At 38.8% G+C, this 25,043-nt stretch overlaps 1 protein-coding gene across 9 annotated transcripts in view; it reads right to left on the reverse strand.

The window, feature by feature from the left end:
* RBFOX1 (RNA binding fox-1 homolog 1) overlaps window positions 1-25,043 on the reverse strand; it is a 388,542-nt gene that overhangs the window by 181,099 nt on the left and 182,400 nt on the right. The gene's annotated exons all lie outside the window — the stretch shown is intronic.

Genomic DNA, 25,043 nt, shown 5'->3' on the forward strand with positions numbered 1-25,043 from the left:
GAAGGACTTAGAGCAGACGCATGGAGAGAATGTGTTTCTACTGTCTGAGAACCATCTAAGTAACAGTAGAGAAGCCCATTGCAGAGATGGGCCACCAGGAGGTGATTTTACTTTATTTTTTAAGCACAGCAATTTAATGGTATCTACCAGGACGTGAAGGTAATGAGATGTGCATCAGTGAAGAGTGAGCCCAGACTGATGAAATCTGAGTTTCTCTGGAATTATGGAAGTATTGAAATGTAGGCTACTCTCCAAAAGTCCACCCTTTACATGAATTATGAATAGGCAACGTAGTAGAGTGACAAAGTCACACACACACACACACACACACACAACACACGCACGCATACACACACACACACACACACACACACACACACCATGAATTTAGGAGTTGTCTAGTACTCCAGTAATGCAAATCATAATCTGTGTTTGCCTGTATGATATAGGTGTGGGTCTCCTCTGTGTCCTTCTCTAAATTCACCACAGGGAGCCTGCCTAATGTACTGGGGTGGGGGTAGGGGGGAAGCTTCCTCAAGTTCTTTTTATGTGGGATGGATACCAATGACTTTCTTTTGTTTTGTAACCCACCAAACATGGAATAAGTATATTCATTTGAAGCAACTTGAAACTATGTTATGAAACTGACTACAATGTCCCTATCCTCTGGCCCAGAAATCTCACTGCTAGGCACATGCCACAAGAAGAGCAAAGGTAAAAAGAAGAATCCCATAGAAACCAAAATATTCTCAAAGTATTATTTTTGTTTGAAAAGAAATTAGATGCCCATTGGTTATCTTTAAAAATTGTGATACATGAATGTCATGTAGGGGCCCTTAATATTTTTTGTCTCATGGACCCATTTAGAAGGCTAGTGAAGCTTACAGTACCTTTCTCAGAATTATTGTTTTAAATGAATAAAGTTAAATTTATAGGATCACAAAAAGAAACAATCATATCAAAATAGAGTTATCAAAAAATTAAATTTTAAGACACCACATTATGGAACTCTTAATGGAACGGGCTATTACTATCCTGTCAAAAATGATGAATACAAAGAAACACGGGAAGACATATGAAATGATGGAAAGTGAAGTAGGCAAAGCCAAGAAAACAATATTTACAGGGACTGGAACAGTATTAATTGGGGGGGGGGGGATCAATGAGTGCTGTGAAATTATAATCACCAAGCTTGGCCCCAAAGAAGAGAAATGGTATTGCAACTCCCTCCCTTCTTAGCAGAGGTAGGCAACTATGGGTATGAAAACTGAATAAAATTTCAAACTCATTTGATGGGTTGCTTAGTTTTGCTAAACTGTATTTTCCTCCTCTTTTTATATAAGGGACGTCTCTCTAAGGGGGGGAGAGGGGTATAAGGGGAAATACAGATGACATAAAAACAAAAGATAATCAATAAATATAAAAATTAGGATAAAATCCATCTCAGAAAGCATCTTCTCCCAATGACTTTTAGATGATACTATGCCAGAGAATGTAATCCAAATGCCTTGGGTTATTCCACTGGTGCACTCTTATTTGCATATAAAAAAGAAATCTTTACAATTAAACACCTAATAGTTGCATCTCCTATCTTCTATGATCAATGAGAAGTGACTTTAACCTTCATCTAATTACAGCAGGGAGAGCAAGCAACGTCAGAAACAGGAACATCTCCTAGGTATCTGTCATAAGTGTCAAATAGGCTTTTCCACTAAGGGATCTGGTCACAGTGAAACCTTTCAGCAAAGGAGGAAAACTAGTGATTAATCCTACAATGCAAAGCCTGTGTACTTATGATGAAGGTGCAACACTATTATGATATTGGTAACAACTCTAGAAAGAACTAAATATAGGGTAAGTTAAGACAGTTATGCAACACATTACAGTTCCACTAGGCTGGGTGCTTTCCTCCCCCATACTAATCTCTATCACCCAGTTTATTGTTTGGAAGTAAAAATACAAATCAATTCCTAGGGATGTTGAGGAGACCAATCCCTTTTTATTGTGGGTGTAGAAAGCTCCCAGTACTGGAGAAGTTGGTGGAGTTTAGAGAAAATTCAAGAAAATCAGCTCTTCCCACATTCCCTGTACCTTCTGATTTAGAAACTCACTTCTATTTCCAGCCCAAGTAACATCCTCCTCCTCTCCCATTTGCCTCCACATGACATGGGCCCATCTAAGAATATAACTTCAAGTAAAGAAATCCTATCATAAGTGCTTATTCTCACTGGCAAAACTGAAACCTGGAAAGCTCAGGCCTTTTAGAAAGAACTTTTGAAGGGCAGGAAAACCTGGTCCCTCATAGAGAGTCACTCTGGCCTCCTAGGGGCTCTATTTCAGATGGGGCCCCTCTCCGATTACATAAAAGGGAGTTTAAAAATTATGACAGAGAGAAAGGCAGACAGGCCTGGCAACAGGCAAAGAAAGAGACAAAAAGAGATTCATTAGGAAAAAGATATCAGTCCTTTTTAATTTTCTTGTCCTAAATGGTACTATGATACCCTACCATCTGACCTTTTCCCCCACTATAGATGTGTGCGTGCACACGTCTCCAAGAAAGAGAGACAGACAGGGAGAGGGGAGGAGAGAGAGACAGGGAGGAAAGGAGGGAGAGAGACAAAGAGAGACAGGGAGGGGGAGAGAGAGAGAGAAAGAGAGAGAGAGAGAGAGAGAGAGAGAAGGAGGAGAGAGAGAGAAGGAGGATAGGGAAAGGGGGAGAGGGAGAGACAGAGAGTGAGTGCAAGAGTTCACTATACATTATCAATCATTATCATCAACACATTAATTTCAATTTCAAGAAAATCAAAACATGCTTTTAAGGATGCCCAATAATATACTTAGTTCAGTTCATGAAGATTTGCTTTTTATTACCAGGCTCCTGAGAAATACAGGCAAACATTCTATAACGGGTCAATGAAAGAAGTCAGGACTAGTGGACTGAGGTCAGGGACAGCAGTGGGAGGAAAAAAGTGTTGTAGAGAAAGGCTAAAAGACTAGTCTATTTCAGTCATCCGTAGTTTGCACAGAGTATTTTCCCACAGATAACAGTCTCATTCCAGGAAAAAAAGGTATTTGTGCACTTTTCAGGGCCATATACAAATCCAATGTAGCCTCCCTCTAACAGTATCCTTGGGATTTTTTGCCATATGGCTATAAGGAGATTTGGGTCACTTTAATTAAATAACTTCCTAGGTATGGAGTCCAAGAAAGATCTGCTTATTATCAAAATAAATGCAGCATAGAATAGTAGAAAGAGGAATGGAATAAAAGGCCTGCATTCAAATTCCATCTCTAACTTTATGCCTCCATTTTCCTCAGCTGTAGACTGGAAAGAATACTGATCTGTGGCTTACCTCCCAGGGATATTGTGGGGATAGCATTTGGATCTGTCAAGAGTTACACTGATATTACCATATTCTAGCAAGGTGTTAAAGTGCATAAAAGGGGAGAAATGACATGCGGTAGATTCGTCTTGGAGTCAAAAAGATCGGGGATGGAGTTTTACCTCTGACAAATACTAGCCACCCAACAATGGACAGGTCACTTAATCTCTCAGTGACTCCAAGATTATAATTATTCAATAAGTATTTGTTAAGTGCCTAGGTACTGGGATACAAAGACAAAACTAGAAGTCACAGATGAGTTGTCTGTTTGCATTAGTGGAGAAAGTTTCCATAGCAAGGGTTCCCCATAGTGATGAAATCATAGATCTGGGGACTTTCCTTCTCCCTTCCCCTCACCACTCCCCCTCCTCTCCCCAAAAAAGTACTCATTAATATGAAGCAAAATGAAACTTAAGTGACTACCAGCCTCACTGACAAAGTTAAAAGTGTGTATGTAGTAGATAAATTCTGAAGCATGATATCACCGCAACCTTCAACTCTAACCTTGGCAACTGGAGTCTGCTCAGGTTCCACTACTTGCCAACAGTGAACACAGAGGTGAAAAGCAATGGCATTTGGAAAAAGGGAGAACTGAGATGGACAAAGAAGAATACCAGCTAATTACACTGTCCTGGGACTAAAGGACAAGAGTTGGTCCCCAGTGATCCTCAAGTACCATCTCTGGGAAGGTGAGTCATGTGCAGACATGGTGGAAGACCAATCATAGCTACAAAGCCACCGGCAGCTAATGTCCAGGTGCATTTGTTCTCGAGATTTTTATCCTCTACCTGGAGTTCTGAAACAGATGTTGCCGGGACCCCTACTGTTTCTCATTAACACTGACAGCAGTTCCAGGAGACCCTAATTAATATTCGTAACATTCACACTTTGTGCTAATTACAGCTAATATTTAATTAAGAGAGCTGCACTTTGTGTGGAATTTCTTACTAGTAGCTTTAAACTACTTTTGATGCAGCATCTCTGTCCATCCTGGAAACACCTCCAGATCCCCGGTCCAGAAAAACCCATTTTTGTCCCAGGCCAGGGATTTGAACAGGGTAGAACCCTAAATAATGAGACAATAAAGGGGCTGAATTTTCATTGCAGCCTCCATATAGATTGAGGACATATCATTTCCTAGACATGAAAGGGAACATGTTCCCAGTTGAAACTTGATAACCACTATCTCAGCCTGACTATGACACTGTCAGGCATCATTATTTGGGGGAAATTTTGCTAGACATGGGACTTGTGCATCAATACTTACATCTCCTTTTTTCCTTCCCCTACTGTATCACTAAGCTAGGGCTATTTTTATTTTAAAGCTGAAGTTAAGGTAGGAGACCTTGATATCTGGATTTCATTTTTTTGTTAGTTTTGTTTTTCGGGAGGAGCTAACAACTTAAAAACAAACCACTAGTTACTTCCTCTCATTCCCTCTTATGGCCCTCTTCCCTAAGTAAACACCCAGAGACATACAATGATGCACACATCTCCATATATATCCCCTTTAAGGGACTTCAGAAATCCAACATGTAGTTTGTGGAACCCAGTTTTTCTCTGGGGTACTGCAATATGCAATGACTACTATTAGTATGTATTTTAAGGACACACAAATCACCCATTTGGGGCTATTGTGATTCAGTCTCCCCATCTGCATCCAAGAAGGTAGAATGTATAACAGTATGATACAGGAAAACTTCTAGTGGGTCCTTGCACATTGCCTATTAATGTACTAGATTTGGGTTAACATTTACAGACATGCCAAAAATACAATCAAGCTGCAACTCCATCATTACATCGTATGCTATTTCCTTCAGTGTTTTTCATCTAATCAAAAGATACTTTAAACTATATATATATATATATATATATATATATATATATATATATATATATATATATATATATATATACAATACATCTGATGCCTAGTAAAAAGAAAATCTCATCTAAATTTAAAGTTGTTTTTAACTGAGGCATGGAAATGCCAGGAAATTATATCTCCATTTTAAAACTAATGCACAGTCTGGCTACTATGCGTGACAATGGCAGGATTCTTTGTGCAAGCAGATTCATATGGTCAGTGTGTCACTTCCCTTACATATAGAGAAGCCTTTGGGCAAGCAATTCCTTCCATACCCTAAGTTCTCCTCTTTAAGGTGGGCTAAAGGGAAGGGAGTGCTTTATGTCAGACCTGGCACATTCATTTTTCTCTGTGGTTTAATAAAGTACTTTTTGGCAAATGAAAGAACAAAGGGTGGCAGACAGTCAGACTTTGCAAAATGTTTTGGCCTGAAATCTAATGAAAACCACATTTCAACTCAAAAATATTCTTTACGTGGCAGTGTATAAAATCCAGTTTATTACTTTCAACTTAAATGCTTGACTTTTCAAGAGTGAAAAGTGCCTGAATTTCATAACCATCAATACTGACTTAAAGTCCTACAAGTTTTCAACTTTAAAAGGCAAAGTTTTTGAAGCCCCTCTAAGATTCCCCCCTCCTCTAGGCTTCAGTCCTCCAAGAGCCTTTTCTCATTCTGAAGAAGCTCTTCCATTCCAAAAACACCCTTTATAATGAAGAAATACACAAAAGTGTCAAATCTTAATAAGCCAGCTGAGTCCATCCATACAGCAAAAGAAGACAAGTCACTCCTCCGGGGCCTTCCCCCTCCCATCCCACCAGTACTGCTACACAGGAACATCAGTCTACTGGAGAAAACTACTGTTCTTGGTGATTGCCTACAGTTTTAATTTTGCTGACAGGTTTGTGGTTTTTTTTTTAAGTTGAGTTTAGTAGTTTGTGCATTCAATTTCTTTAGTCAGAAATATTGCATATTCAGAGAAAGCTTCTTGTACTGTAAAATGAGCCAAACTACATCATACCCTCAGGGCATTTAGACAAAGAGGAAAAATGCAAAATTACCCCATTAACCTGCAGTTGGTTATAAGACCATCTCAGTTAGATCAAGCACAGCAGACGGACAGAAACACACACACACACACACACATACACACAGACACGAATGCACACACACGCACACACATGCACATGCATGCACAATCATCACTGCAGCTTGCCTTCCTCTAGGATGAAGCAAGAATCAAAATGGGTATCGCAGGAGGCTTTCATGCAGCCAGACAGCTTAATAGGAGAAAGGCCTCTGCTCTATTCAAATCACAGTTTCAAGTGAAAGATAAAATGGAAAAAAAAATACCTGCTGCACCATCCTGTTTCCTTTATCCTCCATAAACTTAGCAGCTGTTCTAGTCCCAGGCCATAGAGCATCTGCCCAAGGCAAGCATCAATTATGGATGAGGGTGTGTGTGTGCTATGTAATGTGTGGATGAGTGTGGATGATAGGGGTGTTGAAGGAGGGGGAACTAATGCAAGCCTTGCTGACCTCCCACTCAACATCTGACTGCTCCCAAAACCTAATCCAGATGGGACTCTTTCAGCTTGCTAGGCCTTGCCCCATCAATCACAGCAGGCCCCTCCTCTGGCTCCTGCTCTGAGTTATAGAGCACACCACTGAGCAGATGATTATATACAGAAGAAGAAAAAACACAGCTTGACTACATTAATAGCTGTTTAAAAAACATTAGAAATGCTACTATATACGTTGCCTCAAGCTGAAATTTTTCATTACTAAACTAAATATATTGTATGCAAAGTTATAAAAATCTAGAGGGGTTGGTCCTTTTATTTTATTTTATTTGGGAGGGTGGATGGAGGGGGATCAAAGAAGGATAGAAATAAGTATGCACCAAAAGGGAGGGACAACTAGCCAGACCAATGCTATATGCATTTGAGATTAACATCTAATTTATAGTGATGTTTCTTCATTAATGGTACACAGCAATTTTTTTATTCCTTATGTAGCTTCCATCAATAATGAATGCAGCCTCTTTATTTTAAGTTAAATATACTTTGTTCTTTCTCTATGATTAAAAAAAGAGAAATGTCAAAACAATTTCCGTTTTTTATTTGGCCTCGTCTTTCTCGCTCACCAAGGGAAAAATTTGAGAGGCACATCTAACCTTCCTTCCAGAGAGCCACTCAGTGGAGTAATGCCTCCCTATTAAAAGAACAGGTCTTGAGACTCTGGAGGGATGGCTGAAGTTTCAAAAATGATTAAACTTGTAATTAAATCACATAACAGAGAAGAAGGCAAAGGCAGAACAAGCAGCCCCAAAGAATTCAACTTTCCTGACAATCTGTCATAGGTTGTCAGAAGTTACAAGACTCGGTAGCCCATCAGGGGAATTTTTTATCCCCAATTCTCCCAGAAAAAAAAATCTAGATAAACAGTATTTGCACCATCATTAAACTTCCATTTCCAATCACACCCAGGAGACATCTTTAACTCAGCTATATCAGCAACTAGTCAGGAAGGATAAAAACAGTGCTGCCAAGCTCCTCCCAAGGACTTTAACAGCTCCTTAGCCCAAATCACTGTAGTGTAAATGGGAGAGAGAGAGAGAGAGAGAGACAGAGACAGAAGACAGAGAGAGAGAGAGAGAGAGAGAGAGAGAGAGAGAGAGAGAGCTACACAAAGAATTACAAGATGGAGGATATAGTGCCTGTATTATAGTCTCCACTCTGCTTCTAACTAGCTGTGCAATGCTGGACAACTTACTTCTAGTCAATCCATCAGTCAGTTGACCAACAAGCATCTAATAAAATGCCAGCTATGCACTTGGCATTGTGTTAGGAGAAAAAAAAGTAAACCCTACTCTCAAGGAGCCTTTGATCTAAAAAAGAGACAACAAATATCTGTGTAAATAGGCTCACTGGATCACAGATTCAGAGCTGCAGAGGGACTTCAGAGGCCATAGAGTTCAAACACTTCCTTCTAATAACAATAGCTTACATTTATAGAGCATTTCCTATGTGCGAGGCGCTTGCTAAGTGCTTTATTAATCTCATTTGACCCTCACAAAAAACACAAAGTAAATGCTAAAATCATCTCCATTTTATAGATAAGGAAACTGAGGCAAACAGAGGTGAAGGGATTTACTGATCCAGGATCACACAGCTAGAGAATGTCTGGGGCCAGATTTAAACTCAGATCTTCTTGACTCTAGGACCACTGCTCTATCCACTGTACCACCGAGCTCCTGGAGTCAGGAAGACCCAAGTTTAAATCCAGCCTCAGAAACTTACTAGCTGTATGACCTGGACAAGGCACTTCATCTCTGTTTGCTGCAGTTTCCTGAATGCAGATAATGGGGATAATGAGGCTAATAATAGCACTTACCTCCCAAGGACCAAATGATATAATAATTGTGAAGCCCTTAACACAGTGCCTAGAACATAGTAAGTACTATATAAATGTTTGTTGTTGCTGCTGATTCCCTTTAGAGGTGAGGTCCAGGGGAGTTAAGTGACTTGCCACATATGGAATGTCAGAGGCTGCATAAGCACAAATAAATATGAAGTCGTTACGGGAGGAAGAGAACTAGCTGTCAGGGGCAATCAGGAAAGGCTTCACATAGACAATCTTTTTTTGAATGTGTGAACCACTCTGTGGGCCTTGGCTTCTTCATCTATAAAAGGAAGGGATGATAGGTAGGTGATCTTTCGGATCCTTCCCAGCTCTAATTCTGTAAATATATTCTCATTGCTTAAAGCTATAACTAGCTCTCTCATCACTGTTCAGTTTGTAGCTAGTGGAGGGCAGCAGAAAGAGTGATACTTTTTTAGGGAAAGGTTGTTGTGTTCAGTTGTTTTCAATTATGTCTGACTCTTCACTACCCCATTTGGGGTTTTCTTGCAAAGAAACTTGAGTGGTTTGCCATTTCCTTCTCTGGCTCATTTTACAGATGAGGAAACTGAGGTAAACAGGGCCAAGTGACTTGCCCAGGGTCACATAGGTAATAAGGTATCTGAAACAGATCTGAACTCAGGAAGATGAGTCTTCCTGACTCTAGACCCAGCACTCTACTTGAGGGAAAGAACCTGGGTTCAAATTCTTGCTTCCCTGCTCCTGTAACATCAGACAACACATTTAACCTCTGTTGGCTTTAGTTCCTCATGTATAAAACAAAAGAGTTGGACTAGAAGACCTCTGGAGTCTCTTCCAGGTCTAAACTGAACATCCTACGAGATGCTTGGACATACCTTATCCTTAGCCCCCTGGACTTGGTTTAGAATGAGCTTACCAGTAAATGGTAAGTTGTTCAATTTTTCTTTTTACTTGAATGAAAACAAAATCCTCAAAACCCCTGTCCCAAAGCATTGAGAACTTTCAAAATGGCAGGCGTTGGGGTAGAGAATGAAAGAGAGAGAGAATAAATACATGGGCATGAACCAACTGATAATAAATATTGGCTTTTGCTTGCTTAGATTAAGACATACACATTCATAAAATGGTTCCACTTCTGTAGGTCACACATTCCTGGAGAAACATCTCACAGTGGGTTATCATGAGGTAAAATCTTAGCTATGCATGTGTTGTTGCCTATTTGGACCAAAAAAAAAAACCTACTGAAGGGTTAGCAAAGAAAGAGCCTTCAGTATTCTCACTCTTCAGATGGGCAGAATTAAATGTGAAAAAAGTAAGAAGAAAAGTGGCAATGAAGTACAGATGGCCTAAAATTATAATCCTTTCAATCTGCATGTCACTTGATCCTTCCCAAAGTATTTTCAAGTATACAATTTCATTTGACCATCATCTACATTAAGTTGATGGGGCCATATATTATCTTCATTTGAAGGGAAACAGAGGCACACATTAAGACAGCTGACAGAGGTCACATAGCACATTAGTGGAGAAGTCAGAAGGGACCACAGGTCACCTGACTCCCACTGTTCCTTTCAGTATCCTATGTTCTTCACTTTCCCTGTAGGAAAGGGCATGTTATTCTTCCTGGCCAATGGACTACCACTGTATACCTCGCATCACTAATTAATAAAATGTTATCCTAGGGACCATAATGCTTCCCAAGGAGCACAATAGGAAAGAGTATAAGAATTATTTGGGAAAATAATGTTAGATGTCTTCAGTTATCTCAGAAGGAAGGACTTGTATTAATTCCTTGAATAACTATGTGTAATCATCAAATGGTCTGGACCAATCGATCACCTTCCTGTATTAGAAACAAATATTCATTCTAGTCCTTCTCTGAGAAGCAGATTGACCTGGAAATGAAGTCTGTGCATTTCCCAGAGATAGGCCCTGTTATGTCCTTCTTTCTGTAAATTTCTAAGAAATGGTCAATATTTGTAAATGTTCACTCAATATATGTTCACTCTTAGGAGAAATTGCATTTCAGTAGAGTGGAAGACTGAGTCAGACTCTGCCATTGGAGCCGAATACAACTAATCAGTATGGTTGGGATCTAGAGTTCTGAATGAAAGTAACAACAGAATCTGAATGAAAGTAACAACAGAAAGTAACAGGGTGGTGCTCTCTTGATTGAAGGAGTTCTTAAGGTAGCTATACTAATGAGATGACCAATAACCATCCTTACTCCAGTCTAGAGATTGAGTTATGGCTTGGGGTAGATGGCTGTAGTAGAAAATGGTAGTGATGGTGAGGAAATGTGTCTTGGGAAAATAACACTTTCTTCCACTTCCGGTCTTCATTTAACGTTGTCGGTCTTTAGTGTTATCGCTCCTCAGAGTTGTGCCTTTCTAGTGTTTTTTAATTTAACCTTAAATTGAAAGAGATATTACCACCTCAGGGCAAATGCTTTTCCTGGGAACTTAGCCTTAAATTGATGGCAACTTTTCATCTTTCAAAATGGCAAAAGAAATCAGTGACTATCATTAGTTCTACTTTGCCCAAAAGTATGTTTTTGCATAAGAACCACCTAGATTTGAAAAAGAATACAGAGAAGAGCTTGAAATATTTTCTCTTCCCTAAAAGCAAATGGGAAACAGTGGTAGTATGTGAAGAGTTAACAGCATTGCTCCTTTATCATACAGAGTCTCGGTACAAGCCTTGGGAATTTTTCTGATCAGTCTAATGAAGACACTGCCTGCTTTTCTCACCTTCCCCCACTCATTCTAAACTCAGCTATGACTTTAAAAGCTCTGGCCTCTTTCAGCATTGGCCACCCCAGAGCATGAAAAGATTAGCCAAACCACTGAGTGATTTTTCTGCATGAATGGAATTTTCACTGGTTGGAATATTCTGATTTTGTTTTCTAAGAAGTATGTTGGAAAGTGACAACAGTCTGTTGCTTTTGCAGGATGCCAACTTTGAATTCTTTAACCTTTCTGTGGCCAAGGTGTGAGATGGAGAGTCTTCCAAAATCCATACCAAACCAATCCATTATTTCCAGGATAGATTCCTATGATGAAACTATTTCACTCTCCTGATCAAAAATCTTTAGTAGCTCCTTATGATCACTATGACAAAATACAAACTCTTAATCTGACAGCTATAATCTGATTTCAACCTACATTTCTAACCTAATTTCTATTAATCAGCACCTAACCAAGGGTTTTATTTATATTAGACATTCGATAAAAGTTTAATGGTGAGAGAATGGATGAATGGATGAATGAAGAAACACAATGTCACACTAACTCAGAAAGTCCTAACACAATGGTCATTGGATAGGGCTCCCTTTTTCTCAATGTCAAACTTAGCTGGACCTTGTGCAACTGGAGAGTGAGCAAGGCAGCTGAACATGATAAAATCAACCAAGAAACATTTATTGTTCATCTGTGAGGGTATATACATACCAAACACAGAAATAAGTCAGATCTGGTCCTTCACTAATAGGGACTCCAGGGATGAGTAAGACAGTGATGAGGTCAATGAGATTCAGTAAAGAGATATACAATGAGCACTTTATGTGGCCATCAGTTGTCTACTCAAATTTGGTATCTTAGTACTTGACTTCTTTCTATATGTTGCAGTTGTCACAAAATGTTGCTACCTCTCACTCTCTGAGAATTCTAAACTATATTCTTGCCTTACAACACTCACAATTAATCAGAGGGTCAGGTCTCAGACACCATATGTCTGAAAAAACTCTCTTTATGGTGTAGTAAAAAATGGATTTGAAGCCAGAGTTCTTTGGTTCAAATCTCATACCTCTTTCAAATGCCATCCATACCACTTTCTACCTATGTGACCTCGGGCAGATCACATAACCACTAAGACTCAATTTCCTTTTTTTGTAAAAGGAAAAGATTAGATGGCTTCTAAGTTCATGTTCAGCTCTAAATCTATGTTCCTGTGAAATTTTGTGATTAGTTTTCTTTTTTCTTCACCCTTTGTTGTTTTACAAGCACTGGTTACTGGCAGAATTGGTGCCAGACTCTCCTCACCCATGACTTCCAGCCTGGAAAGCCCTCTCCCAGACTTCTCCCTATTCTTAGGAAAGATTCTGCTATATCAGTCATTTGTACTTTTATGTGAGTGTATCATATTCACAATGCAAGACTGATTTCTAATAGAAGAATGAAAGGTTTCACAAAATCACAAAATCTCAGAATCAGGAAAAAAAACCTCAGAGATTACCTAGTCCAATTTGTACTTGAACGGGAATGTCCCTTAAAACTTTCCCAATAAGTGTTTGACCATCTCAGCCTTTGATTCAAGACTTCATTCATTCATTTATTCAACAAATGCCTTCTACGTACTAAGCATTAATGACTCAAATACAGGGGGAAAAAAGAGTCCCTGTCCTTATCAAGGTAAACAAGGACACTTTAGAAGCAAGAGCTCTTCCTCAGACCTCCTGAAATCACATTCTATCAGTGGCTATATATTCTGCCTCGTCTGTCTTTGGTCCCTTCTCTTTTCTAAAAATGTTACTGCAACAAAACCTTTATTGCCCTGTCTGCCATTCCCTTAACTCTCTTCTCAACTTCCCATCTCATTCAGCCATCTGATATTCTGTTTCTACCTGTCTTGGTCAAATCATCTAATATTTTAAAGTGCTTTGCAAAATTTAAGAACTATATAAATGTCAGCTATTAACTTTTATTTTTGATTTCCCTTAATGTCTTGTCCCTTCACTCTGCTAATGAGGATTTGTTCTTTTTCTTCTTGGTCATCATTTTCTCCTCCAGATTCCTTGCCTACTTTCATACTTTTGCATATACATAGACCTGGAGCAACTTCTGCTTTGTCATACATCAACTATCCTTCCAACCATGATATAACACTCTCTATGGTCTCACCTCATTTACGAAATTTCTCTAAAATAGGTAATTTCATTTAGGAAACTTCTCTCAAATAGGCAAATTGGATTAAGTGTCATTTTTCCCCAGCCTCTCTCTAAATACCTATGTCTTTTTCCTATGGGCTTTGCTTCAAATCTATTAAATGAAAGGCAGGAGTAAAAAAACAAACTAAATATCATTCCAAAAAGCAGCCAATGTCTATTTGTCTGAAAGCTATGAATCTATATTATCTACAGATATTGTAAAAGTACATGTTGCAATAGAAAACGTATAGCTTTTCTACCTGCTGAAAATTTCAATAAGCTCCATGAGATCAGAGACCTATTTGGTTTGATCTCCAGTACCCAGGATGGTGCCTTAGATATAGTTGGATCTCAATAAATGTTTGTTGAATTAAACAGTCCCTGCCACTTAACACATGTTCAATAAAAGCTACCTGATTGATTGATTGTATGAATCATACTATTAGCTCACTGAGGGCAGGATATTTCTCTATGTGCTTTTTTCTATATACTTAGATTCCCATGGGTGCTCGACGATAATACCTCTAACAAAAATATAGACACAAATGCAGAAAGACATTCAAACAAATGGAAAATTGCACAACAAACTAAAAGAATGTGATAATGAGAGCTAGGATAATATGAAAATGTACATAAATCAGTAAAAAGGAATTTAAATATTTACTCTATATTGAGTTCTCTGTGGAGTCTCAATCTCCTGGAATATTGGACCTATTTGATTTCTAAAGTGCCTTATTTCTATGATGCTCAAAGCTTTGTACATCTCCTTTCATGAGGCTGCATTTTCTAAAGAAAATAATGACCAGGGGCTAGCTTCAATAATCCCCAAAGGGTGACATCAGTGTGGCATCCATATTCACGACAAAATTAGGAGGAATCACACAGCTGTTAATGCTATTTAATTTAGTCAAATATATAAAAAGAAAAATTATGAATGCAGCCCCTTCAGTGCTCTCAGTGGCTTTAGTTATAGGCAATGCTACAGCCACTGTACATGAGTTTGTAGACACTATTTTTGGTAGAAATCTATTAAATAAAATTTTTCTTTAAAATGACCCATATTTAGCATAGGATCTTTTTTAGACGGAGCAAAGAAAGGGTCATTTTCCATGCAATAAGAATTGGGCAACCCAGAGAAGTTTTCATTTCACTCTGAACCACGTCTCTTAAAGAAATACACTAAGAATCTTGCCAATTGATTTTTATCTGCCATTAGGCCTAGAAAGTTACAAACCTTATGTCACACTTCTGGAAAAAGGATTGTGCAACATGCCCATATGAATGAATTAGCAGATGATGGAATATCATAGCTATGGAAAAATTGAGAGTTCTAGCTAAAAATAAATGCCAGGAATATAAGGCCACATCTATGTCATTTGACTCTGTGGATGGATTCAGCCATTTCCTTACTGTGCCAAACCCAAAGTCCTGATTCATTTTCAACCCATCAGGAAATCCAGTAAATTGGCACCTTGGTGCACACACCTCACCAATCACCCACTTCCCTCCTCTTTTTGCTAACCTTCACCCAGGATTTATTTCCCAGCTGGCACTGATCCTTTAGTCATTAGGACATAAGACATGTCTAAGATCACGGCACAGCAAATACTACCTGAACCAGCCTCTCCTTAATTGCTGGCTGCAAACATTTTTAGCAGCTGGTTTTATGTCTGTTAGCTTACGTTTTGTGATTATTCCATACGTGTAAATCTTGTTCTCCAATAAGATCTTAAGTTCTCTAAGGGAAATTAAACACTGTCTGTATTTTTGTATTTCCCACAATGCTGAGCAAATGATATGTTCTCCATACTTGTTAAATTGACTTTAACGCCTTTTTAAAAAGGACTTTACTGCGGTTACTTGTGATTTTATACGCTGCCATTTTTCCACTACGCATCACATTTTAGCCCAAAATACATCCAAGAAAAGTAGTGTCTTAAAAATGGAAGTTTGAGAGTCTGGGGCAACAGAAATATAACAGGGACTGGCCATGGGGCAGGGTACTGAAATGCCAAAACAGACAATAAAGAAAACTGTTTCCAATGCCAAGAAGTCACTCACTTCCAGTTTGGTTAAATATAAGAAAAGGATGTAAGAAAGGGGTGGATGTTGTTAGAATGACACACTCAAACAATGAAAGAAGTTCAAGGCATGATAAAGCATCATCAGACTTCAGAATGAGATCATAGAAGAACTGGCTACTGAAGTAGCCATGCCATGAAACATGGAAGGAAGTAATCATCCCGTGTTGAAATCTGTGGCAGATACAGAGGAGACTACTGGACGTAGTCCAACAAAGCCTGTACATTATTTTTAAAGACCTTATTTTAAAAGTTCAGAGAAATGATATGTGGGTTCCCACGGCTTAAGCTTTTGCAAAAGTTGGTTCAGAAGGTACGTAGGCACTCACCAGTGAAATTCTAACAATAAAAATACATATGATTCTGTTAAGGAAGAAAACAAGGAAGCTTTTAAACAAGTCTGATCAATAGCTAAGCTGGGAATTCTTTGGCCAACCCAGAGTTGAAAAAGATGGAAACAAGGTGGAGGCTTCCATAAAAGATGGAAGCAAGGAGAGGGGTTAATATGAAAGTATGGTACAATTCTGTAAGAATGCAAAAAAGAGTGGTGCAGTGGAAATACCCTTAGGCAAGTTAATGATGCCAGATCTGTAAGATAGGGGAGTTGGACTAGATGACCTCTGAGGTTACTTGAAACTCCAGCTCCAGATCTAAATCTAGGAACAATAACACTCAATATGTATGAAGCTAGAGGGGAATTGTAAGGGAACTTTTAAAAAGCTATGTTGGGGCCAAGACAAAGATCAAAGAAAGGAAATGAGACATTGACAACAGGTGACAGATTTAAATGCTCATATGGGTCTGTAATTTCATAGATTTTAATGTTTTCTCTGCTGATGCAGAACATATTCCATCTGTGATGCCTATCCTGTGCAATTCTTGTCCATGTTTTCTCATAGTTTTGCCAAAAGGGCTCCATCCAACATGCTCTGGCCTTTCCATGCTTTCTCCTGACATCTCAACTATACCATTGGGTCACTCAGGCTTTCTACCTGTCATCTCTCACCCTCAACATGTGATCAGCCTATCTTTTTCCATCATAGATTTCTCTGATGACCTCTCTTATTCAGGTTCTCCCAAGCTCTCCTGTGTTCTATATTGCACTGTGCTCACACCCACTACGTACAATTCCATGGCCCTCAGTGTGATATTAAATTTTAATTTTTCAGAGAATATGATATACAATGTCTCACAGAGATATTAAAGGAATAATGGTATTAAAATGATGGACTTTTGTTTCTGGGAGAAGTTTCAGTCACAAAAGGAGATTTGCAATTTCCTGAAGGCACACTAGCTTGTTCTCTTTTTAGATTCTGAGACTGACTGTCCATTTGTACTGTCTGTCCGACAGATAAATGTACTGATTAATAAGCTGTATAAATTGTCCAATCATCCCATGTAATAATCTGGGCCACAGATATTCATTCACTTGCTGTTTACTGTGTGACTGGCCAAATCAAATTCTTTGAGAGTGGTAATGCATTTCTTCTAGGAGGTTCTGCAGAGTTCTGAAGCTTACTGAAATCAGGATGAGGCATTCCACAAATAGGAACATTTGGAAGACCTCATTATCCACTGGGAATCTCTCTTCAACTTGGACTCTCCTCTATCACAGCAACAAATAATTATGGTGACCACACATATCCTTGCTTTATACCTTGTGCATGAGGTTTAAAATCAGTGGTTCCATTGAACAAGGTTGCCTCTATTGTTCTAGCTTGAATGGTTTAGACTTATGGAAGAGGGAATGGCTTTACTTTTGAAGAAGATAATTTAGATTGTAAATCTCTGTGGAAACCTAAGACAAATAAAGAGAAGGTAAGAAAGCACTTAGCTGCCTACAATGAGCTTAAGCCACCAGACCTGAATAGACATCTCCCAGAATACTTATAGAATTTGAAGATATAATTGTTGAGAAATAATTACTAATATTTGAAGAATTATGAGAATCCAAAAAATGCCTCAGAGCTGGAGAAAGAAAAATGCTGTCTTGATTTTCAAAAAGAGAGGAAAGACAAATTCTTCAAATTACAGGCTGGAAAATGTGACTTCAATTTCTGTCAATATTCAGAAATGCCTTACTAAATGTATACAAGTTATCCCTTTCACATGGTGGGGGGTTAGAGGTGCCTGTGACTCCACAATCTGGAAATCCATTTAACATTCTTTGGCCCTCTCTTTATACCAAGGAAAAAGTCTGAATTTTTTTCTTTCTTTTATGTGGTATTTACAATACCTTATTGTAAAATTTGGGTTGATATGCAATGCTATGCATATATTTTATGAATTTCTGAGTTTTTAAACTTTTTCTGTGTTGTTTACTAGCCTTCATATGTCATCTGCAGCTTCCGCAAAACTCCCCCAAAATTCCCACTTACTTTCTTTTGCCGACTTACGATATATTGAAACCACGATTGGGAAAGTCGCAATGTGGAAGGGATAACTGCACAACCTATATGTGTTAGAGGTCTTAGTAGCCCAGGGGTGGGGGAACCTGTGACTTTGAGGCCACATGTGGCCCTCTAGGTCCTCAAGTGTGGCCTTTTGACCAAATCCAAACTTCACAGAACAAATTTATTTGGATTCAGTCAAAGGGCTGCAGGTTCCCCACCCCCTGTCCTAGCCCCTAAGGCCAGATCTCTATCCATTATACCACAATGACCCTTATTTGAAAAAAAAGAGGGCTAAAGTATCACAGAACCATTTTTTATAAGTATAGTAAAATATAGCCCTGTCTGTTTCAGGTATATTCTGGATACAGTCATCTCTGAAGGGCTGACCTGGGAACATAACTGACATCTGTAACATCATTTCTTTGGGAAATTTTGTTCTGCACTCCAGATGACTGATTTACACATGAACATTTATGACACAATCTGGTTCTAGAACTGCTTTTTGACATACACAAAAGTTAGTTTATCAAACACTTAACATCACTCAAGAAAGGGGGGAGGAAGCATGTCTTAGGAAGAAGATCTGGGTCCCTATCCTGCCTCTGATATTTATCACCTTGTTACCTTGGGTAAGTCATTAACTTCTCTGGGTCTCAGTTTCATCATTTGAAAAAAAAAGTCTAGATGGCTTCTGAATTCCCTCGTAGGGAAGTATCACAGAAGGCAGGGTTTGGCTTTGGAGTAAGAGTACCCAGGTTTCAATCCCACCTCTGATGTTTACTCCATATATGACTTTTGATAAGTCATTTAATTTCCTTGTGTCTCAGTTTCCTTATCTGTAAAAATGAAGAGATTCAACTAGATAGGGTCCGAGGTACCTTCCAGTTCTATGATCCAATGGGCCATTTTATACACACACACACACACACACACACACACACACACACACATACATATATATACACATACATATGAATATACTTATACATACATATATCTGTGTATAAAAACATATACACACATACATATACACATGTGTATATGTATATGTATGTGTATATGTATGTGTGTATATAAAATATATGTATATATGTATGTATATACAAATACATACATATATACCTAATTTGTCAGTGTCTTAGATAAAGGCACAGATGACATGCTTAGCAAATTTTTGCCAAAAAAATATGAAACTGAGGATAGCTAACATGTCATATAACAGAATTGGCACACACAATGATTTCAATAGGCTAAAATAATGGGCAAAATGTAATAAAAAATAGTAACAAATGTCCAGTTCCACACTTAGGTTCAAAAAATGTGAAAGTACAGAATGAAGAAGACAACAGTTTATATAGGAAAAAATCTGGGGATTTTAATAGCCTATAAATTCAGTTAGTTATGACGATGATACAGCCAGCAGTCCCAATGATAATGCCTTTAAAGCTGCATTCATAGAAGCATAATGTTCAGAACAAGGGAGGTGATAATCCCACAGTACTGAGACCATATGCACCTCACCTGGAGTATCACGTTCAATTCAGAACCACATTTTAGGACATTCCCTGACAAGTGGAGTACATTTACAGAAGATGATCGGGATGGTGGGAGGATTTAAAATTATACTTCACAAAGATTGATGAATTAAAAGAAGTGAGATATTTAACCCTGACAGAAAAGGCTTCTGGGGAGAGGGATATAAAAGTGGTCTTCAAGGATTTTAAATCCCAGAAGGATTAGGCTTGGTTCACTTGGTCCTAGAGGTAGAATAGAAACAAAGTGTGGAAATTTCAGAGAGCTGATTTCAGATTGGTACAAGGAAAAATTTCTAAATGATTAAATGATAATAGTTCCTAATAATAGTTCAAAATTACACAGTGCTTCAAAATGCACAAAGCACATCCTTCACAACAACTTGTGAGATGGGAAGTATAGGTGTCATCTTTATATTCCTATTTTACATATTAGGAAAATGAGGTCAGAAGTTAAGTGACTGGTCCATGGATATAAGAATAGTAAATGGCGAAAATTAAACTTCAGTATGTCTTTCGGCTTCAAATTTACCACTCTTCCTATTCTATCCACCCACTTAAAAGTCAAATGTTGTGTCTCATGAGGTGGTAAGTTCTCCACCAATGGCAGTCACCAAATAGATTTTGATGAACCTTATACTGGATATTATCGGGGAGGGTCCTACTCAAGTATAGAGTCAGATGATGCGTGCAATCTCTTCCAATTTTTAGGACTTTGTAGACTCTCAGAATGAGACAAAGGGATAAATAAAAACTTCATTCAATTAGTATTTTTGGATGTACATTATATATAAGGCATTGTGTAGGATATGAGGAACTAAAAAACCTCTCATGGAGCTGACTTTACTGTAAGCTCCATGAGAGGTTTTTTAACAATAAAATACAAACAAGTGAAATTCAAGCCACAATGTGAAAGTGCAATACAAAAGGCACAAAATATTATGAAACTTCTGAAGAGAGATTTATTTTGCCTAGGTGAGGATGAGAATGTGTTAGAGAAAGCTTCTGAGAAGGAATGGTATTAGAGCTGCAACTGAAAAAAAATGAATTAAAAACTAGACAAGAGAAGCTAGTTGAGGCAGGAATAAGGGGAAGGCAAAGAAGAAAAAGTATAATGAGTGAAAGTATGAAGGAAGTAAACCTTAGGAACAGGGAATAGCAAGAGTTCCAGTTTGGTGGGTATATGGTATGTTTGAAGGAGAAATGTGGGGGATAGGCCTAGGAGTGTTGGGATAGAGCCACATTGGAGAAAGCCTTGAACGTGAGGTTTGATGAAAAGAATGCTTGCATCGTAGTCAAGATACCTAGATTCAAATTGTAGGTTTGTTATTTGTATTTGCATGTATTACACAAGTAATGGAGATCCACATCTTAAAAAAAAAAAAAAAGATGAGATTTAAAATTCTACTTAGGACATCACTGTACCCTTAACAACTATCGTTTTGAAAAAGTAGAAACTAAAGTGGGAACTTATTACAAGTTGTGAGTGAGAATGAGAGCCAAGGCTCAGTCTCAATGAAGCTGATATGCTTATCATCCATATACTTTAAAGACAGATTTGACTTGGTAAGGTTCAGTTTTGCCTGAAGGCATGGCAAGAGGTGAGATGATTTCTCCAGGCTCTTGCAGTCTGATGATGGTTCTATAGAATTCTTCTACAGATAATGGGAATATTGCATGGGAACATAATAATGCCAGACACATGTAGCACAACTGAGGTCAGAAAGCAAAAGAAGCATATTTTAGTTTTATTTTTAGCTACTTGACCAAACTCCCTAGTTGTAAAGGGGGAAAAAAATCCTTTCTGAGCTTAGAAATTCAATATAATACAATTCCATGACATGTAAAAAGCTAACTAAAATTAAGGATTTAAAAAAAAAAGTGTGTGGAAGTATTCAAACTAAAATGTTTAATCATCCCAAGCAATTAACCAACTCAAAGATTGGTCCCAGTTCTAACACAACTGGGTCTCCATTAGGAGGGATAAAGGCTTATTTTCAAAGTTGTATGTTAATGACAACCATCCAGGATGTTTCACATTACAATGATTTTTCCAAAGGGAAAATGAGGTAGAGAGGTGCTAACTTGGGCAATTTGCCAAACAAACTGAACCTCTATATAGTTTGGCAGGATTGCAATATTCTCTGGTGTCTTAGTCATTCTTGCTATTGGTCTTCAGCCAGTAACGTCCAATTCTTCCTGCCAAGAGCGTCCAACCAACACTAACCATAAAGGGTGGGTTTTTTTTTCCACCCTTGTTCTAGGATCACCCTCAGGAGTCACTTGGACAGATGACTCTTCCCTCCTGACTCTATGAGATGACTAAAGTTGAACTGGAATCCACTAAAACCAGATAGTTTCTTAACTGGCACTAACAACAGAAGAAAGCAAACACTCTATGCCTTCTGACCAGAAATTCCCCTGAGGTGAGAGGTAATTTGCCATAATAATGTTAACCTAGCTCATACCCTTAGAGGGAATGTGGATCAGGCAACAATGGGGACCGCTGATTTTCATGAAAGAGACAAAAAGGGTCTAGGGCTATGTATCAAACAGAAAAGACTTCTGAGCAGGAAGTGCCTCCCCACTGAAGGTCATCTTTGATGTTATTTAACCACAGAATGGGGTCTAGAAACCAGAGTGCATCAACATCAACAAAGCAGTCTCTATTCCATTTGTCTCAGTTTCCTCAACAGCTCAATTCAATTTAGTTCGATTCAATAGCATTTATTACACATAAACATCATACATCATGCTAGGTACTGGAGACACAAAGACAAGATAGAAAGCAGTTCTTGTCCTCAAGGAGCTTGTACTGAGGTATACGACAGGTAAATAGATAAATAAGATTACCCTCTCCCCCCAAACAACTGCGGGGATTAAGCAAAACTTCCTGGAAAATGGTGGCAGCTGAACTCAATTCAGGAAACAAAAGACTGTAGGGCTCCCGCTCATTCCTCACTTTTTGGCTTCTTGTCTTGAATGAAACTGCCCTCTCTACTGGCCTCCTTTTATCAGATCCAATGGATATTTTTTATTCCTGCTCCTGAAGGCCATATAGGAAGGAAGTGGCAGGGCCAGGATTTACATCCAGATCCTCAGACTCTTAAATCCAACATCTTTTTTCCACTATACCATACTGATTCTCTTCTCTCCTTCATCAGCCCTTCTTTTCCCCAACCCTTTAAGTGTATGCTCCTCAAGGTTTTGTTTTCAATCCTCTTCTCATCTCTTTCTACTCTCCTGGTGACCTCATCCCATGTATTGCCTCTGTGTCAATGACTTCCAAATCTACATCCAATCCAATACAATCAGCATTTATTAAGCATCTACTATTTGTCAGGTACTAGACTAAGCACTGGGATACAATTAATAAAAAAGAAACACAGTCCCTGCCCTTCTTACAATCTAATAAGAAGAAACAACACACAAAAGGAGGCAGGAAAAAGGGGAGGTGGGTAGAAAGAGCCCAAAGAACCTCGCAGGGGGGTAGGAAGGACAAAGGGGTTGTGTTATTAGCATGGTGATCATTTAGAAGGTCATCTCATTCTGTGGAGTTGAAAAAAACAAAACAAAACATTCTGAAAAGGACAATGACATCAAGGAAATGATGACATGACTTGCACTTGACTTTGATTTGAGTGAGGGAGGGCTGTGCAAGGTCACCAGCCTCACTTTCTCCTCCAGAGTCATCTGGGTCTAGTGGCCTGATATTCAACAGGACAAATGGAGATGGCCCAGGGTACTTTGGGAGACCCTGGCCCTTTTAGGCTAAGACCTTTTCAGGTTCTCACTGTGAGTGAGGTAGCGCCCATTCAGTGAATAGGCCTCTTTAAGAAGTTAATCAAGGGCTGGCCCCTTTAATCAAAAACTCAAAACAAACAAAAAGAAAAATAATCAAACTTCAAGGGAAGACTCTCTGGGTTCCTGGTCAAAAGAGAAACAGTTACTATTTAGTATTTATGTTCACTCTGTGCTAGGAGAGCAGGGACCTATTGTCCAATCTATGAGCTCCACAGCAGACAGGGCAGTAGATGCAGAGAGGAGGAAGTCCCAAAGTCCAGTTTTTGCACTTTGTAAAGAAAGGCATTGGGAGGAGTTTGGTACTCCATCCTCCACCTCTCTAATCAGAGACGGAGAGGAGGCTGAGAGGGAGGCTTGACTACATCTCTATTCCCAATTTCCAAATCTTTATTTCTAACTGCTTACTTGGATATTTTTACCTGTATATTCAGGTGTCACCTGAAACTCAAGACTTCCAAGACAATTTAAAATTCTCAAAAGACCCCTCCTTCTAACTACCCTAATTTTGTCAACAGTTTCAGCACTCACCCAATCCCCCAAACTTAAAACTTCCCTCTCCCTAAACTCCCACGTACATGTCCTATACGATGTGCCATGTCCTGTTCCCTCTATCACTATAGCTTCTCTAAAATCGGTGCCTTCTCTTCTTTTTCCCCTGATACCACCCATCTGGACCACTGCAGCAGACTGCTGACTTGTCTCCCCACTTCCTGGGTACCCATTCTTCCAACTACTGCCAGTTAATCCTTCTTGTGCAAACATCTGATCGTGTTACTCCTTTGTCCTGAACTTTTCAATAACTCCCTATTGTCCACATAATAAAGCCTATAGTCCTTGGTTTGGCATTCGAAGCCGTCGGGTACCTCCCTACTTTTTCAGCCTTATGTCACATTGTTCCTTTCATCATGTACTACATTGTAGCAGAGTCAAACAGTCAACTTTTCATCCCTTGGTAAATTCAGTGCTTTCCCACCTTAGAACCTTGGCTCATTCCATTCTCCTCGCCTACAGTGCATCCCCTTGAGCCCCATCTCTGCTTTTTTGAAACCAAGGCATCCTTCAAAGCCTCATCCTCAAAGGCCACCTCTCTGATTTCCCCAACTGAACATGATCTTTCCTTTCACCTAATTTGTGTAGAGCTCTATTATGGTCTTAGAGTATACTCAGCAATTCAGTGATAGCATAGTATTGCAAATTTTATAGGTGTTGTATTACAATCCGATTTGGTTCTAAGTTTCAAGAGGGCAGTTTCATGACAGATAGGTATTTTATCTTAATTAACTTTGTTATCTTCCTCTTTAGGTTAAAGTAGTACTCTGCATAAAGCAGACACTTAATAAGTGGTGGTGGAATGAATGAACAGATTAACAAACAAATGCCAGACAACCAGGTGGTGGTTTAAGATCTCTGGCTGATACCATCCCTCCCTTTCCCTACTACCCTGAAAAGTACTGTGCCCACCATAGATATTTACTGGATGAATTAATGAGATCAGTTGTAGACCACTAGGTGTGACTTAACCTGTAAAGATATATTGCCTTTGTTTTTGTGAAGAATGTAAACATTACACATGAAGTGATGTAGTTGGAGCTGTAGAAAATCGTAATTGTTCCAAATCTAAACAAAGACAGAGAAGAGGATTGTATAAAAAGCTGAAATTCTGCCACAAATACTGTT

Source organism: Trichosurus vulpecula, chromosome 9 (genome assembly GCF_011100635.1).
Source record: "Trichosurus vulpecula isolate mTriVul1 chromosome 9, mTriVul1.pri, whole genome shotgun sequence".
In the NCBI taxonomy this organism is placed as follows: domain Eukaryota; kingdom Metazoa; phylum Chordata; class Mammalia; order Diprotodontia; family Phalangeridae; genus Trichosurus; species Trichosurus vulpecula.